Below are 19,054 nucleotides of genomic sequence, written 5' to 3'. Positions count from 1 at the left end.
AACAACCACCTGTTTGGTTTAAGCAACAGCTATTTCTTAGGAAGAAGCAGTAATAAAGTGGTCTCTAGACCAATATCATTGCTGACTAGGTGACCTTTGGCAAGCTGCTTTCCTTGCCTCTTTTTCATCATCTCTTCTTGCAAAACAGGTGAAGTGTTTTGGCTAAAATTTTCAGAGGAGAAAAATAAAACGAAACCACAAAGAAGTTCTATAGTTGATAGCATAGTACTTCCAGCTTTGCCCATACTCACACAGTATCAGTCATGTGGATGTGTGACTTCTATGTATAAATGAGGATAACAATGTAATCCTTCAAATAAAGATACAGGCATATCTTCTAAACCAGTCCTGAACTTCAAAATTTTGGGGAAATGCTGAGGTAAGCACCCTGTGTTTATATCTATTTGCATGGTTTTGATTTTTTTAAATTATTTTTATTAATACTACACCATGAAGATCTAAGCTGCTCTACAGTAGAGTTTCATCAGCCTAAGGAATAGTCAAGAGAAATCCTAGAAATAATACTAATAAAAAGGAGAAGTTTGTGACAAGAATCCTTGGGTGAATATGGTAATATCTATCCAGAGGCACTGTAAAGGAAAATGATTGATTCTGCTTGTGCTCTGTCTGTATTGTTTTAATCTCAGGCTTCTTTGGGGAACCGGGAAAACAATTTTTTTCAGCTTTACATAAAACTTGGCTTCTGAGTGTTTTAGTTAACTTCTGAAGCGTTACCACATGCTGCAGCTTCTATTTAGGGGATAGGGCTCTTGTGGCTATGAAAGCTTTTTGTATTCAGAGTTTTATCTTGTCTTCAGAATTAGAAGTGGGAAGAAGCTTTCTTCCCATGCGCCCCAAGCAGCAGAATAGCATCTCCTCTGCAGCAGGGGTGTGATCTAATGCCTAGGATCTCTAGGAAGGGTATCTAAGAAGTGTCCTGCTTTTGCAGTATCCCAGGATACTGGCAGTGATATGGCTCTGTCACACTGGGGGTGCAGCTAATGGAGGCAGCCAACACATGCAGCACAGAAGGGAGACAGAAGCTTTGCTGAGGGCAGTGCCCACAGGGCGGGCAACAGCGGTGACATGCCACAGTGCACAGTCCCCAGCACCAGCTGTGAAGAAACAGCCCCTGGCCCATCAGAGGCCTCCACCCAGAGTGAGCTCCTGAGGGAGGATGTAAGTCTGGGGCTGTGGGGGTGCCTGGTGCCCCTCGCCAAGGCTGGGATGGGGCAGGTGGGCTCTTCACCTGCACGAGGTGCGTGCTGGGGGAAACTCTACGACGTCAAGGAAAGGAACTCCAGGAGGAAGTCAGCAGGCCGTGCAGCATCTGAGATGGTGAAAAGGAGATTGGATGAGGGAAGAGCAGTGGATATTGTTTATCTTGACTTTAGCAAGGCTTTTGACACTGTCTCTCATAACATCCTTATAGATAAGCTGATGAAGTATGGGTTAGATAAGTTGGAGAGTTGCTGGGCTCAAAGTGTTGCCATCAGCAGCACAAAGTCCAGCTGGAAGCCAGTAACTAGTGCTGTACTCCAAGGCTGGATACTAGGGCCAATATTGTTTAATGTCTTCATTGATGACCTGGATGATGAGAGTAAGTGCACCCCCGGCAGGTTTGCAGATGACACAAAACTAGAAGGAGTACTGATACAGCAGTTGGCTGTGCTGCTATTCAGAGGTACTTTGACAGGCTAGGGAAATGGTTAAACAGGAACCTCATGAAGTTCAGCAAAGGTAAATGCCAAGTCCTGCATCTGGGAAGAAATAAGCCCATGCACCAGCACAGGCTTGGGGGCTGACAGGCTACAAAGCAGCTCTGCAGACAAGGACCTGGAAGTCCCTATGGACAGCAAGCTGACCGTAAGCCAGCAATGTGCCCTCATGACAGAGAGGGCCAACGGCCTCCTGGGTTGCATTAGGCAGAGCATTGACAGCAGGTGAAGAGAAGTGATCTTTACTCAACCCTGGTGAGAAACATCTGGAGTGCTGGGTCCTGTGCTGGGCTCCCCAGCATGTGAAAGACATGGACATATTGGAGTTGAGTACAGCAAAGGGCCACAGAGCTGATCAAGGACTGGAGTGTTTGACATAGGAGGAGAGGTTGGGAGAGCTGGGACTGTTCAGCCTGGAGAAGAGAAACCTCAGAAGGAAGCTTATCAGTGTGTATAAATAACTGATGGGGAGAATGAAGAAGATTGAGCCAGGCTTTGGTCAGCAGTACCCACTGAGAGAACAAGAAGCAATGGATGCAAACTGAAATAGAAGAAAAGCCATCTGAATGTCAGATTTTTATTATTTTTCTTATTTCATTTTTTACAGTGAGGGTGGTCAAACAGTGGAACAGGTCTCTCAGAGAAATTGTAGAGTCTTCATCCTTGGCGATAGTCAAAACCAAGCTTGACACAGCTATGAGCAACCTGCTCCACTTGACCTTAGTTTGAGCAGGGGGTTGGTCTAGATGATCTCGAGGTGCCTTCCAGCCTCAGTCATTTGGTGATTCTGTGATTACAGACTTTAATCTCTCTGGGTCCCAGGTTTGTCATATATGGTATTTTAAACGCAAAGGGATGGAGTTCTATGCACTTTTCTAAACTAACCATCTAATTGGTTATCTTGAACCAAAAGTAAATTAACTTGATAGAGGGTGGTTGGTCCCATGTTCCTATGCCAATTCTAAGACAGATAACTTTGCTTTTGCAATATCTATAATAGCAGGAGATGCTGTTTAAATAGGCAAAGATGCCTCCCTGGTATTGGGAGATTAAATTTAGATGGAGTAATGAAAACATACACAAGTGAAAGACAGAGTTTATTGGACTCTACCACTTCCTTGTTCTAATGGTTTTAAAGTCTCAGGGCACTAGAAACTGAAATTTGGTAGAGGCTAACTGAGATCATAAAAATACCTTGTGATATGTCCCAAATCAGTTGACTTATGAACTCCAAAAAATACATGAGTAAAACATGCCAATTCCTGGCAGCATACATAGTATAAGATGCAGGAAAAAGATACCTCCCTCTTTCTCTGCATCTATGAGGTATAGAACAGCAAAAGAATTAGTATGAGATCCTATAAATAAAATTTATATTACAGTAACAAAAGGGTCAAATTATGGCATAACAGACCATTGTTAACCTCTGAGTGTTCTGTTATTTCAACATAGGGCTTTTTTTTTTTTTTTTTTTTGTATGGAATAAATATATGCACTGCAGCACAGTTCTTTACCTATTATGGATGCACTACATCTTGTTCGACAAAGGTAAGATCAATCAAATTATCCCTATGACCAATTAAGGGAAAATACGGTCATTAATAAATTTTTAACTCTGTTGCAGCAGAAAAGGATGAAATCCAAGAGTGAAAACTTTAAAATAATGATAAATAATCCATACTTGCTCATTAAGCTCACCTGCCTAATAGTTTTCCTTATAACATAAGTGATCAGTTGTTTTTTTCCACACTCAGTCTTTCCAGCTTCTTTTTTTCTGAAAAATCTACATATTTTTTGAAATCTAACTTGCCCTCTTTAAAGTGCCTTCATACGATGCCTGTTTGATGCTTTGAGGGTGTAACAGAATCTATTATACATCTCTTTTGCACCCAAAAAGAGTTCATTTGTTTCTCTTTTTTTTTTTTAATCTCTAATCTACAAATGTATGACCAAGAGTGAGCAAGAAAAAATGATAAAGAAATAAATTAAATACCAAGCCTAAAAGCAAATCTGTTGTTTGAAACAAAGGCTTCCACAGGTGAAAAGAACAGCTAAATTTACCCAAGAATTAGAAAGGAAAAGAAGATCAAAGGAAGAAAACCAATCTCCACATTTTTTTTTCTTTTTCTTTTTTTTTCCTTTGGGATTTTTGGGTGGGTTTTTTTGTTTGTTTGGTTTTGTTTGGTTCAAGCCTTCAGCAGTCTTTTGAAGAAAGGTTATTTAATCTGGAAGGTAGAGGTAGAAAAACAAGATAAATTTTGGTGCTTTTCTCCAGCAACACACTATAGATGTTCATCATTATAACAGTGTGCTAGCATTGCAACTGCGCTTGTTTACAATCCTGCATGTCTTGCATATGAAGGAGCAGGGGAGGAGGAAGAGGCTGCAACATTCAGATTTATGCACTTAAAATGTAATTTAAAAATAGCTCAGTTTTCTGAGCCTCAAATATTTTTATTTCAACCTGATCAATTTCACTAAATGAAAAGTCATGTATGACATGATTTAAAGGGAAATAAGGAGATGAAGAGACCATCCCAGTGAGATAAGATATGAAGGATGTTTGAATGCTCTGAACAGCTGTTTATGAAGAACATAGTACAGGAGGTAATCATAGTATACAGAAGGGTGATATATTGTAAGTACAGTTATTGATGAAATTTTAACTCTAGGCTTTAACTACGTAGAAGAAATTATCATACTATTGATATTACCTGGGTAAGATTTAATTCTACTACATATGACTTTCCGTAGTATCAGGATGCTCAATAGCCTTTTTTCAAATTCTGAAATCACCTGAAAGAGTTAAACTTCTCCCTAGGCCCCTTCATACCGCCGTCACTTTGTGCAATAAGCCCTTAAAGAAACCACAGTCCTATATATGTTGCACTTCTAAGAGTTCCTGATATGAATTATTTAAACTCCTTAGCCAATAGCTGCCAGAATTACAGCTTCAAGTGCATATCCATGATTGCAGTGAACCTGTGCAGTCCTACTGTTGGAAGAGGGAACCAAAAAGGAGAGGAGGCACTTTGTAACGCTCATGGGGACTCTGGGACTGTGAATTCTTCCTTTAACTTTGCTGTTGAAGTCAGCCTTTCAACCTCTCCTACATATATCCCCAGTTTCTAGCTTGTCTACGAAGACTAAGGGGCAAGAGCATGCTGGTACAGCCTATATGAAGACTGCGTATATAACTCTTAAACACAGTTACAATCATACTCACATCTGAAAGCAAATTGGATTAATTTATTATTATTATTGTTCCTTGCTCTTAACCACTAAAGCTATGGACTCCAAATACAATAGCTAAATATATTCTGTAAATAATTGTAACGTTGCCTTTCTGGAATGCTAAATTTGCACTGACAGTCTCAGCCTGATCAAATGCATGCTTAGGGCCAAAAATAGCCTTATTTTCAAAACAAAAAAAAATATTTTATCAAAGACTTCAGGTAAAGAGTTGAATGCCCAACTGAAATAAAGGGATAAGACACTGGAAATGGAGATTGTTGGAAAGGCTAAAGAACTACTAAAAGGTATTACTATACTGAAGCATGTCTATGGGAGGCTGCTGTAAACTTCAGTAAAAGAAACAACATACCAAGCTTTCATGCATAAATGACTCCAGGTTTTCATTCTTTCCATTTCAAGTCTGGCCACTGTTGGGTTTTTTTGTTTGTTTGTTTTTCTGTTCTTGATTATTCTGGGCAATGGATTCTACATGTCAGCAGGCCTTTATTTCAATAGCGTCCTGCTCAGCTGGGTCTCTGCACAGACACCTATACTAGGTCTAAGACTTCAGGATTCCTTCTCTAAGATATTCTTCATGTAATGATTTTCCCCCTCAGGAAATAAATAAATTTTTCATTAAGATTTTCAAAAAATTCTATCTTGATTACTTCAGTACATGTCTCTCTCATGAACACAGATAACTTAAAATGATTAAAATAATTTTAGTGCATATGGATACTTAAAGTAAAACATAGAGGTCCTCAGCACCACCCAGTTCAGTGGTTCAGGTAAAACTTATGATGATAGGATTGTAATTTGTAATCACTATCAAGAACTCAGGGACCACTGTCAATCTAAAGAGAAGTCGTGGACTCAATAATTCCTGGAGATATAAATTTTGTCCTACCTATGTAAGTGCGCTCTCTCTCCCACAGAATGTGGTGTGCTATTCTAAAATATCTCTGTGTTCTAGTTTGCCTCACTATATTTAAAAATAAATAATAAATAAATAAAAAAAATCACAGAAATCTTTTTTTATAGTAACAGTGCATCATTCAGCTTTGATATAGCTTTGAGTAGAATTCATCTGGGAATGAAATTGAGCAATTAATCACAGAAATTTCCTATTTCCAACCTCTAGAATTCTGCTACTTCTATCTAATTTGCCCCACTCATCCAAAGCAGTACTCCCTAGGAGTTTTTCTGGTCTCATAAATATCACAAGCTATGGCTCCTTTGCTTCATCACCCAGCAATATGTTTAACAGATCCCAGGCCAGAAGTGATTTCTGAAATTATGAATCACCTTCTCCTTTTGTAATTGCTTTTCATTTCTCATACTTACTCTTCCTTTCCCTTTAAATAATTTCTCTTTGCTATTTATACCCTTCTATGATTTTAAATTGCTACTATATGTCCTTCTACCTGTCATCATTTAGACAAATTTGACAAAATTTGGGACTCATCTCTTGATCATCTCAAATTATTAATCTTTTTTTCTTTTTTTTTTTTTTTTTTATTTTCTAGTTTGTTAGTATCCTTGCCTCTCAAAGGATTGTATGTACTCTTAAAGAATCAGTGAAACCCCTTTAGGAGTTGTCTTGATGATTTTACCATGGTAGCTTCCAGAAAGGAGTATGTGCTTATAAGGCAAATACTCTAGTCCTGTAAGGTATCAGTCACAAATGTGAAACCTTAAAAAAATCATTAACAAAACCAGTATTTTTAGAAAGAAAATACTCAGGCACCTTTACTAATTGATAAACTAATTAATTATCTATCTGTGTTTCTTCAAGAGAAACAAGTTACAAACACAGCTTTTTCTTTTTTCGTTCATTTATGAAGTTGCTTGAATGTTAGCAGTGATAGAAACCAAAACCACCTAAGCTTTCTCAGACAAATGTTAAGTTTTTAGAACAATTTCACTTCTAAACACACACAAAAAATTAAAAAAACTAGGATAGAACAAAGGAACTCCTTTTCTTTTATGGTCAGATAATGGTTCCATGTTGAAATTCATAAATAGACCGTGTCTCTGGTATGTCTGTGATCTCAAGGAAGAAACAAAAGAACATTACTGTACAATTTATACCAAGTTCCCACTTTTTTTTTATTTAGTGCATGCCTAGATAATCTCTAAGTTGTACCCATTTCTCCTTAGATTTTCATAACTGTGTCTAGCCTGAACAAAAGTTGCTGTTACACGGACTTCAGATACATTTGAAAATGCAGATTCTAAATAATTACTCCAGTTGCATTGTTTTCATCCTCTATGTTTTTTGGCATTTGATTCCCCAAAATTAAAATTTTAGTTTCATAGGCACTTCACTTTTTCTAAGTATATTTTCTCCCACAGGTAGGCAAGGGCCATCAGTTTCTGTATCACAACAAAACTTCAGTTTATCTGCTGTTACACACACCAGCTGTTATTGAAGGTTTAACCTCTTCAAAGGCATAGTTTGTCTCCCACTCTTAGACAGCTAATTTGGCATAACATCTGTTCTTTTGCCGATGAAAAATTGTCTTTCTATTATTCCTTTCCCATCAACCAGGCTTTTATTTGTTGTCCTGTACTGTCTTCCCATTTCCTTTCTTTTCTTCTTCCCATTCTCACATTGTGAATTCAACTCTTCCGGTGAGTTTTACTACTACTTTTTTTTTTCCTGCAGTATGTTGGCTTTGCATACAGATCTGAAAGAAAATTGTCTGCTTCGGCAGATTAGATACACGTCCTTCGACTTTCAGAATTCCTTTGGATGTTTACGGGAATCTCATGTGTTGGAAGGACTCAGGGTCACGCCATGTAACCACAGCGTGAGGCTGTAACTGACTAGGGCAGTACAGAATGTTATGTTAAGCTTATGTTATACTTTGTATGTTACCTATGTTATAGATTATACTACATATTGGACCAGATAGTTGCACCACTTTTCTTCTGTCCTTACTGTTTTTCAGTCATACTGATACTGATTGTAAAATTCCGAGCAACTTCAGTAGGGGCAGGTTTTTATTTTTGTTAATCTACTTGAGCTAAAACAGGTTAGGCAATAGTTATGTGACTACTATTAGATGACTGTTAGAATAAGCTAAGACCACTTTAGGCTATGGCAAGCTTAGATGAGTCATAAGACCACTGACAGTGAGGTCAACAGAAAGTCTGTGGCCTTTACTAGTAATGGCAAAAGCTTATTTACTGGTCCACAGGTTCCTACTACGGGCGCTGGCCCAGAACTAAAAATATGTTAGTGTTGGCTATAGATTTTACAGATCTGCTTCTTAACCTTACCTTCTTCTGAAAATTGAGCTATATAAACACAGCAAACTTATTCATGAGTATGTATGGGAAGTTCTGAAAAAAAATTATATGGACTACGTTTGAATACCTTTGCTTTTTGCAAACATTGGAGTTAGTACTTTTGTTGTTGTTTCAGTGTTAAGCAATAATAATTTACAAAAATGGCCTGTAGATCTAAAAGTAGACAAAAAGCTGAGATAAATTTCTTTGATTTTAGCTCTGTTGTGGGGTTATTCTCAGAAAGGATAATACCCTTATCAGTTGAATGTCTATGGTCCTACTGAGCAGGGTGGTGGATGGGTTTAAGAGGGAACCTGTGTGGAGTTCCCTGTAAAAGGCAGAAGAGGTGAATCCCTAAGGGCAGCATGGTTAGGAAAACTAATTGTTCCGCAGGATCTATGGTATTCAGTTCTGTTTTACAATATACAAGACATAAAAATTACTACTTCAGCTAGTAAACCAACCAGCTAAGAGAAACCGCCAATATGTATTTTAAGATCTGTTAGCTATTTGGATTGGTCACTACCATGAAGATTTAGTTTTGCACATCACCTTCTTCTGTTACAATTAACACAACCCTGGTGTTTATTGACAAAATCTATTGACAAAAAGCAATTAATAAGCTAACAGCAGCTGAGCAATCTTCACCATTATATTCTAATCAAGATTCCAGAAGTCTAAAATTAGATCACTAAAACTATATAGTATTTAAGTGATCTGACTTATAAAAACTCTTGAACAACCATCAGATATCAGTAGAGCTCACAGAACTTCAGGAATGTTAACTAACAGCAGGATTCAGCCTAATCAGATGTAATTTAGTTTAATTGCATTCCCTGCAGCAAATACAAATTTTCATTTTTCCATGCTATATATTGGAAGTATTTGGATGATCTTACCTCCAAGGGTGCTAGTGGCTGCCATTCTAATAATGTTCTACAGCCCTGTAATACTTTAAAGGGTTGGTTTGTTGTTTTGGTTTTGTTTTGTTTCTAATATGGCTGCTGTGATCTTGTTGTTTGCTTGCGTGTTGGTAGCAAATACCATCTTGCCCTTCGTTTGCATGTATCGACCAGCTGTAATAAATTAGTTCAGACATTTTAGAATACAATGAAGCACACTAGATAAATTATGGAAAAACTTTTTTGTCGTCTATTGCCAAGTTTTGGTCAATAGGATTGATACTAAGAAAAGTAACATTGCTGCAGGGAGTTCTCAAGGCTAAAACACCCTATTTCACGTTCATTAAGGTTCCAAGTTCTTTTTCCCTTTTCCTTCATAATAATTATATCTATATACCACAGAAACCCTTTTTGGAGTGTGTTTGCTCTCCCTGATTGGATTCAAATGAAAACCTGCCTTTCTCTGTGGGCTGATTTCTTTTTCCTGTCTAATCAGCAGCATGGCCTGAATCCTAATTACAGGTTAGGGACTTAATGAATGAACTTCAAGAATATTAATTTAATGCTTAAAACACCAGCAAATAGAGTGAATGTTTTATCTGGGGCTTGCTTCATGAAGTCTCCTTTTAGTGGTATTCGAACTTAAGGTTTAAAATGAGAACATGGTGAAAAACAACATTTAATCTTCAACGAGAGTAAATTAGTAGAGACTTAAAGAAACAGGGAGGTGAATGAAAGGGGGACAAAAAAAAGGGAAAGTAGCTGTAATAAAACCGTGATTTTAAAATTAATGATCTCACACATTTTAAATTATTTTTACCTACAGCAGTAAAATCTAAGCCACAAGAATGTGTATCGCTGATAATTTTTCAGGTAAAATTCATTATTCAAGTGGATTTGAGTTCATGTTTGTTGAACAGTCAACTTACACCTGCAGTCTTGGTGTCCAGTGAAGGATCTGGGGTTTCTTCTAGAGTATTGTATTACCTGTACAGCTGATGAGAACAAGCTGGTGCTTTTGAACACCTCCAGAAGGAGATTCTGTGTGTTCCTCTAGTTTGAGTTTGAAACTCAGGTGAATATCTCCCTCTAGGGGCATTCAAAAGCATTCATTGGTCTAAGGGCATTAATTGGCCATATTGATAGCTGAAATACTAAGGAGCAGGAGTTTTCTCAGCACCTAGGAGAAAAGGTTCAATACCCAGACAGTTGCTTCCCCAACATGAATTTTCCTATGCTGCCATTCAATACCAAGTCTGTAAACACAGGCCTTTTACTCAGAATACAATTTACTGGCCTCCTCACTGAAGCCTTTTTGTTTCTTTACTAGGATTCTGAAGAAAAAACCTTATTAGTAAACAAACTTTGAAATGTTTTGATACAGCTCCATTCTCTTTCTGTCCTTTCTTTTAAACATTGGTACAGGAGCTTCATTCATGTTTTGTTTGTTTGTTTCTATGGATTTTTTTAAAGACCAGGGAGAGAAAACTTCTTTGTTTTTATGGTGGTTGATGAAAAAAGAAAAATAAGAGAGGAAATCTGGTGCATCAGGACTTGGCTACCACCAGCTTTAGAACTTGAGCAGACACCAGCAGGATTAACTGCTAGAGCTTAGACAGAAGTTTTACAAATGCTTTTCATTAAGCATCCTCAGCACTTGGATCTGTTTTTCTCTTGGAAACTTCCTGGTCACCATACAAAAACCTCTCTTTTCTCTTTGTTTTTTTGGTTTGGTTTTTTTTTTTGAGGAAAAGTTAGCATAGTGTTGCACTTAGTAGAGAGATGAGATTGTTCATTTGTACCTAGTCAAGGCACAAGGACCAAGGAAGGTCTAGGTGGAATGATTAAAAAAATTAAACTAAATGAATGTTTACCCTGGGGAAAGTTAGGAAAGGAAATATGTTTATGACTACATAACTCAAACATATTCATTGGCTAATGGGAGTTAACATAGACTCAAATTGCAGTTCTTCTCTACAGAGAAACTTCAGTCCCATGTGTTCCATTTAATTAATGCTGATCCATCTTTGCCATTGAAGAATAGGAAGGATTCTTCTTTTTACTTAATGGCTTTACTTTTAAATTTTGTTCTATGGGCAGAAGGAAGAAAAGAATAAAACTCTTAAAATTGTCAAACATTGTTAAAAAATATGAAAATGTAAACATTCCTACAGCTATGTGCTTGCAGTCCCACTATGGAGTTTTACCCTTGACTGGATTAACTAAACCCATTGAGATAGACTTCCATTCAAGTTTTTCATAAATTTCTGTCTTTTCTCCAATACGATTGTCTCATCCCTCTGATGGCATTTAAACCCTCAAAGTCTATTAATATCACATAAAATAGGTCTGTGAGCTGCCTTTGACCTTCTAACCAAATCAGGTAACTATTTCCAGATAAACTGAATGCTGTCCTTCAACTTGAGTCCATAGATTTATATGAATTACTCCAGATGGACAGTAAGACACTTTAAACACAACTATGACACAATTTATTTTAACTGTACCCATCTGCATTTAATCTGTCCCACTGTCTTGAGCAAACATGTATATTTGCTTCTTTCAAGTGACACTGAATTTTTTTCTGCTTGTTTAAAGTTTTTTTCACATTCTGCTTCTCTCAGAAGAGCTCTTTGTTTCTGTATCCTCACTAGAAAATAATATCCATGCTCTAAAGTCAATGGACCCTCCAAAATTGTTTCTTATTACACAAATTGAAAATAACTTTTTATTACAATTGATTGAAATTGGAACACGCTATTCATGGTTATCTAAGTTAGGCGAGTGAAAATATAGGTTGAGTTAATAAATAGCTAATATGGTCCTTTTGAAAAGTGTTATGACTTCAAGTATCCACAGATTCTTATACAAAACAGCTGTTCAAAAGACTAACCATAAAACTATCAGTGTTTACAGGATTTTTATTATACAAACCTAATGGCTCCCATGGTTTTAATGCACTGCAAAATAGAGTCTTTCCTATTCCTTATGAACACAAAGCACATCTCCCTAAAGGGACTTTTCTTCCTACAAGCTATCAATGCAATCAAAACTAGTGATGCATTTTATTACATTACTGCTTCTTGAAGAAACACATTTTTATTGTAATATTTCATAAAGATCTCCTGCTGGCAATGTAAAAAGTAACTATCTAATAAAATTTAGTAGTGTGTTCTTGCAAACCCGATTAAAAAAATGTATAGTAGGCTAGTGAATATAGTTTCTGTTTTTAAACTTACTGCTAAAAAATAGTATCTTAGGGCTCAACTACTGAAAACAGCTTCTACTATCCTGTTTTTACCTTGTGCATCTCTTGCTTTCTCATCAGAAAGAAATGTGCAGGATGTTCTTGCTGAAAAGTGCAAAAGAGCTTGAAAGTCTTCTATGAACTCAAATAAGCTTGGTATGTCTGCTATACTGGATATATACAATACATATATATTTATAAACACTATGTTAATGCAGCGATGCATTAATTCATAATTAACAGCATTAGAAAATTTGGTGATGAAAATTACAATGAAAAGAGATAAAACTTTCCAAAACATAGAAGTTTATTTTTAAGAATTAAAAAAAATGGGAATATCCACAAAGTTTTAGTTCAGCCTACTAAGGTTTCGACTTATCTTAAGGGAGATCCTGTGTAGTATCTACTCCCAATAGAAATAAAAGATTACTCTAGAGGACAATTAAAAACAGGAAACTAAGTTGGAGCATCTGATGTTATGCATAAATTAACAAATAGCAACACTATTTGCTCTTACATATATAAGTAGATTTGTGCAGCAAAATAATTGGTGCTGAGAACCTGATGTTCACAGTACGTGCATTTATAAGGCTTTTATTTCACAGTATCTGTAGTCTGGTCTTGTAGGTCGAATGCCTGTTAGTAGTTGGAGGGCATTAAGTACAATTCTGTAGTTTATTTTTCAATTTAGTTTAATCTGAAACACATCCAGTCTGCATGCTCTGAGAGTGCTCACCAAGTGTTACACGGGGGAACAATCAGGACATTAATTTCAAAAGCAAACTCTTAATTCTTACTAAAACATTGATGTAGGTGCACTTTGAATTTCTTAAAAGTGCACTTTTGGTTAGACAGCTAAGAGAATAGTTTAATAACACTGTATGTAGGATGATGTATTGGGTTTGCATGGCAAGGTTTTGGTAGTGCGGGGCTACAGGGATGGCTTCTGTGAGAAGCTGCTAGAAGCTTCCCCCATGTCCGATAGAGCCAATGCCAGATAGCTCCAAGACAGACCCGCTGCTGGCCAAGGCCGAGCCCATCAGCAACAGTGGTAGCACCTCTGTGATAACGTATTTAATAAAGGGGAAAAGCTACTGCACAGCAGCAATTGCATCCAAAGAGAGGAGTGAGAAGATGTGAGAGGAACAACTCCGCAGACACCAAGGTCAGTGAAGAAGGAGGGGGAGGAGGTGCTCCAGGCACCGGAGCAGAGATGCCCCTGCAGCCCTTGGTGAAGACCATGGTGAGGCAGGCTGTCCCCCTGCAGCCCATGGAGGTCCATGGTGGAGCAGATATCCACCTGCAGCCTGTGGAGGACCCCACGCTGGAGCAGATGGATGCCTGAAGGACACTGTGACCCCGTGGGAAGCCCACACTGGAGCAGGCTCCTGGCAGGACCTGTGGCCCCGTGGAGAGAGGAGCCTATGCTGGAGCAGGTTTGCTGGCAGGACTTGTGACCCCATGGGGGACCCACGCTGGAGCAGTCTGTTCCTGAAGGACTGCACCCCGTGGATGGGACCCATGCTGGAGCAGTTTGTGAAGAACTACAGCCCATGGGAAGGACTCAAGTTGGAGAAGTTCATGGAGGACTGTCTCCTGTGGGAGGGACCCCACGCTGGAGCGGGGGCAGAGTGTGAGGAGTCCTGCCCCTGAGGAGGAAGGAGCGGCAGAGACAACGTGTGATGAACTGACCACAACCCTCATTCCCCATCCCCTTGTGCTGCTTGGGGGGGAGGAGGTAGAGAAAATCGGGAGCAAAGCTGAGTCCGGGAAGAAGGGAGGGGTGGGGGGAAGGTGTTTTAAGATTTAGTTTTTATTTCTTATTACCCTACACTGATTTGATTGGTAATAAATTGAATTAATTTTCCCCAAGTCGAGTCTGTTTTGCCCGTGACTGTAATTGGTGAGTGATCTCCCTGTCCTTATCTTGACCCACGAGGCTTTCATATTTTCTCTCCCCTGTCCAGCTGAGGAGGGGCGTGATAAAGCAGCTTTGGTGGGCACCTAGCATCCACCACAGATGAATAACTGACCTATACAAAATACAATGATTTTAGTTTAGTGGGTTTTTTAGTTTTTGTTTCGTGGTTTTTTTAAGAGAGAGATTTTATTGTAACTTGAAAGAACTTTTGTCAAGGGAAGAGCATTTATCCAGCATAATAGTCTGGAATCTGTTCTTAAACACAAACCTGTTCCAGTTGGCTCTGGACACTAACTTTCCCAGCTGTCCTCCTTAGGATAATTGGGCAATTAGCCTTTGTCTCTCAGACTAATTACCAGCTCAGCCTACCTGGCTGTTTCTCAAAGAAACCCAGACAACCACAGGCAGAGAAAATAGGAAGATATAGCCTTCTATGAACATCAAATATCTACATATTGTAGATATGGGATACCATAGTATGTATCAAATAGATACATACCGTTTAAAGGGCTACCCTCTCACAACCCATTTGTAGTGAAGGCAGAGGCCACAGCACTTGACCAGAGGGGTCTACTGGGTAGTTAACAACGATTACCTGATTATGTAACTTTCTGCCATATACAAACACTAGTAGCTCCTCATCCTGCTCCACATCTGGGCAGGAACAGCTCATATGTATAGAGGTCTGGTGGCAATGCATGTGAGTGTGTGTTTGGAGGTAGCAAAGTGATTTTAGAGTATTAGAATATGAGTCTGACAATAGAGAATAAAAGGGGGGAGGGGGGAAGCAAAGGAGGTTATATTCCTTCATGGATACATGTGTATTACTCTCTGTGGAGCTGACAGAAGCTGCTATTTTTTTTTGGGGGGGGGGGGGGGGGGGGGGGGGAGAAACAAGATCCTTCTTTCTCCCTGTCTCCCTGCACTCACCCACCAAAGACACTGTTTGGGAATCCTTATAAGCTGGAGAGAACAACAAAATAAATTCTGTCAGAAAAGCAGGTCCTACCTAAAGATTCCTGACTTTTCTTTTTCCTTTTTAATTCTTCACTCCCAGCAATAATTTGGCGGAAAAAGTTAACTATATACAAGTGTTTTACTTAATATCACTTACTTTTAAAATACAGTGAATGTAGCTCACCAGTACAGATAGTCTTTTGGAATATCACAATAAAACTGAGTTAATATTACAGAGATGCGTGTGGGGACATTGTCCACAGCAGGTACAAAGAAATAATAATAAATAGGTTGGCTAAGCTTTGTTGTTCCTTTAGAAAAATGGAGTTCCTTCGTGATTTTCTTCCCACATTGACTATATGGAGATGCTACTGTATATGTGCCTGCATTCCACATTCGCCATGGAAAAGTCAATTCAGCCTAAAGCTTTCTGAACCAAGGGATTTTTTTTATTTGGGCTTTTTTTTTTTTTTCTTTTAACGCTGCACTTTAGATCTTCAAAATGCTCCACTACACAACAGTGGTGCAATAATATCATAAACCCCTGCAGAGAGTAAGGCAGGTTGCATGCTTCAACAAGTAGGACAGAGGAGAGGAGCTCTCATGGAGAGTACTGTAGAACTCACTAAGCGGCTAAAGACAGAGTTCAGTAACCCTCATGCCCCTTGAGGAATGCATTGCAGAAACTGATGAGCTTTTCTATAAATTTTATAGACTGCTGAGGTGAGAGTGGAGAGACGGGGTCAGCTTTTCTAATGTTCTTCATGCTGTTTTGCCACTCAGATTGCATTCAATTACTTGGTTTGCACATTGTAAGCCACTGGGCTGAAACATGGGTGAGGTCATGGTTTGTAATAGTGCATGGATCAATGCTTGCCATTTAGAAACTGGGCAAATTGGGTTAAAATATGCTACAAAGTGTGTCTCTGAGGAAAACAGATGGCATATTTGCTCTTTTTCCTCTAATATCAGCATAGTGGATATTTTTGTTGGTTGGGTTTTGGGTTTTGATTTTTTTGGAAGTGATGCAATAGAAGTGGAGCTGAATAATAATATATAATACCTCTGCTTAGCATAGATACAATTAATAACTTGATAATGAAGCTGTATAATTGGAATAACTAAACTTCTTTAAGTTGACATAATAGACTGCATGTAAACACCTTTGGTTTTTGTCATGCTAGTTAAGTTTAGCTTTTGCTTAATCAAGAGATGCTCAGAGAGTCATTTTATACGCTCTTTGAATTGACATGTTAGTCAGTCCAGTGGGATCAGTACATGATGAGATCATAGGTCTCTAGGAATAGAATGAGGTTTCACATCAGTAGGCATATTCTTTAGGTGTGGATCCTCTCTCTCCAAGAGCTTGGATGTCGTCACTGAGTTTGCAATGTTCCACAACTCTTGAAGTCACTGCTGGAGTTGAGTCCCTCAGCCCTGTGCTTGCATAGTTTTATTATGATTGCACTGAATTCTAAAGAGATGGTCTATGTGACCCCTGAGACACACAGGTTAAAACAAAAAAAGGCAAGCACCGCACACATTTCTTTGCCTAAGTTTTCATATGGGTTCTGGACTACTTTGCTAGGAGCTGGAGTTATGTTTTCTAGCCTAATCAATCTCATGGCTTGCTTTCTCGATTCTGAAGACTTTCTGGCTCAGCTCACATCCTTGACTTTCTTTGTGATTGTTTCTACACTAATGGATATTGTCTTCTCCTCACCTTCCACAAAACTATATTGCCTTTTCTTTCCTTTTCTATCCCAAAACTGTGCCATGTTGGTTTCCATGACTAATATGATTCTCTCCTGCCCTGAATTTCTTCTTTCTGTATATGGTAATTTCCATTATTCCAAACCCACTTAATGGAGGTGAATAAGAGAAAACTCATTCTGTAGGGTTTCCCTAAATAGAACAAACACTAATTTTACAACATTATGGTATAGATCCCTGTCAGAAATGCTGACTTTCTATTCATGTGGCAACATTAAAAAACAGAACAAAACAAAACCTAACCCTCTTAACATTAATTTTATTATGTTAAGTAAATAGATATCTCTTACACAGGCATAGTAATGTGGGCTGATTTACTATGTGCAGAATACAGGTCTATACAACCTGGAGCCCTGTTCCAGATGACTTGAAATGTCTTTTCGCTGACCATCAGTGAGTCATTGAGGATTACATGAACAGACTGATCTCTCCCCTCTTAAAATTTCCCACAGGTTGTAGTTTAGACCCTGCCTGAGCCAGAGATTGTTCAAACCACTTGCTTAATAGCTACATATCTGCTAATTTGCCTAATCCCCTTTTGAAGCCTGTTTTGGTCCCCACAGAATCCTATTGCAGGGAAGTCCACAATTAAATTATGAGTGGTATGAAAAAGTACTGCTTCATGTTTGTATTGAATCTGCTACCCGAGAATTGTGCAGTGCACCACCAAGTCAATCTTATGTGAACCTTACTAACAATATCGGTTATACTACTCATGATGCTTTAGCCTTCCTCCTGTTTTCCACGCTGAAAAGGGCTCTACAATTCTCACAGTAGCTGTGATTCTGAGCAGCATATTTCCTTCTTTTATCTCTTTTCACATTTTGGTGTAGCTTCTTAAAGACCACATACAATGTTAAAGGAAATGATGTACCATGCATTTACACAGGAGCAGCATGATATTTTCTACTTCTTTTTTAATAACTTCTCATAATCTATTTGCCATTTTGACTGCCATGCAACACTGAGCTGATGTTCTCAAATATTTGACAACAACATAATAACTGAGAACATATCACTGTATAGATCTACTTAGAATACATTTATTCAAGTATACTTCTTAACAATTAATTTTGTCTGCTCCTTTTGCCACTCAATATCATGAGATTCTTCTGAAAATCTTCAATCCAATTTAGACTTGACTATCCTGAATAATATTGTATCCTTTGTAAGATATGTGATCATTCTATTCACTCCTTCTTCCAGGTCATTTATCAACATATTGAACTGTGCAGGCTCTTGTGCAGATTCCCCAAACCCTCATAGCTAGTAGCTAGCACAGTGCTGCATTCTCTCTGTTTCCCTTATGACAAGGGAGCTACATCTGGTGATCCAAACCTGTGATAGAAAAGCTTGCTTATTATTCACAGAAAGCCTTCTCATTTACTGCTGTAAATCTAATCCTCTAATGTATTCAGATACGTTGTTAGTAACCTGGACTTCTACAGTCTCTCGAAGTGTCCAGGGAAACAAAATTATTAGAACTGTACATAAATATATTTCAATGTTATACATTGTGTATATCATGCATATCATGTGATTATTGTATACCTCTGAGAAGAAGATTCCCTGTTTACTATAAGCAAATATAAAATGTTGTCTTGATTTATGGAAAACCGGCTGTAAATCTCTCCAAGCCTACCTCGAGACTTCTGCTGGTTTAATCATTTAATTTCAGTTATTTGATTTAGATTGAGCTATTTCCAGGTCAGGCTTCTGAACGTAAGAGCAAAAGCAGTCATTTTGTTGCTGTAACTAGCTATATAGTAGTTCATGTCTAAATGGTGCTGTCAAAACATGGTGACAGAGATGGACAATCTATTCATAATTATTTATGCAATTTCATCTTGCTTCCGGAGCTTCTAGGTAAGATTCTCAAATATATGATTTTTTTTTTTTTTTTTTTTTTTTTTTAAATCAGCGGCGGTACTATGAAAATCCAGAAGAACTGTTTCAGCCAATCAAAGTGGCATTACACTTAAAATTAACAGTTTTGCTTCTGGAACAT

The sequence above is a fragment of the Gymnogyps californianus genome, chromosome 1, assembly GCF_018139145.2.
Source record: "Gymnogyps californianus isolate 813 chromosome 1, ASM1813914v2, whole genome shotgun sequence".
In the NCBI taxonomy this organism is placed as follows: domain Eukaryota; kingdom Metazoa; phylum Chordata; class Aves; order Accipitriformes; family Cathartidae; genus Gymnogyps; species Gymnogyps californianus.
This window is presented reverse-complemented; position numbering follows the sequence as displayed.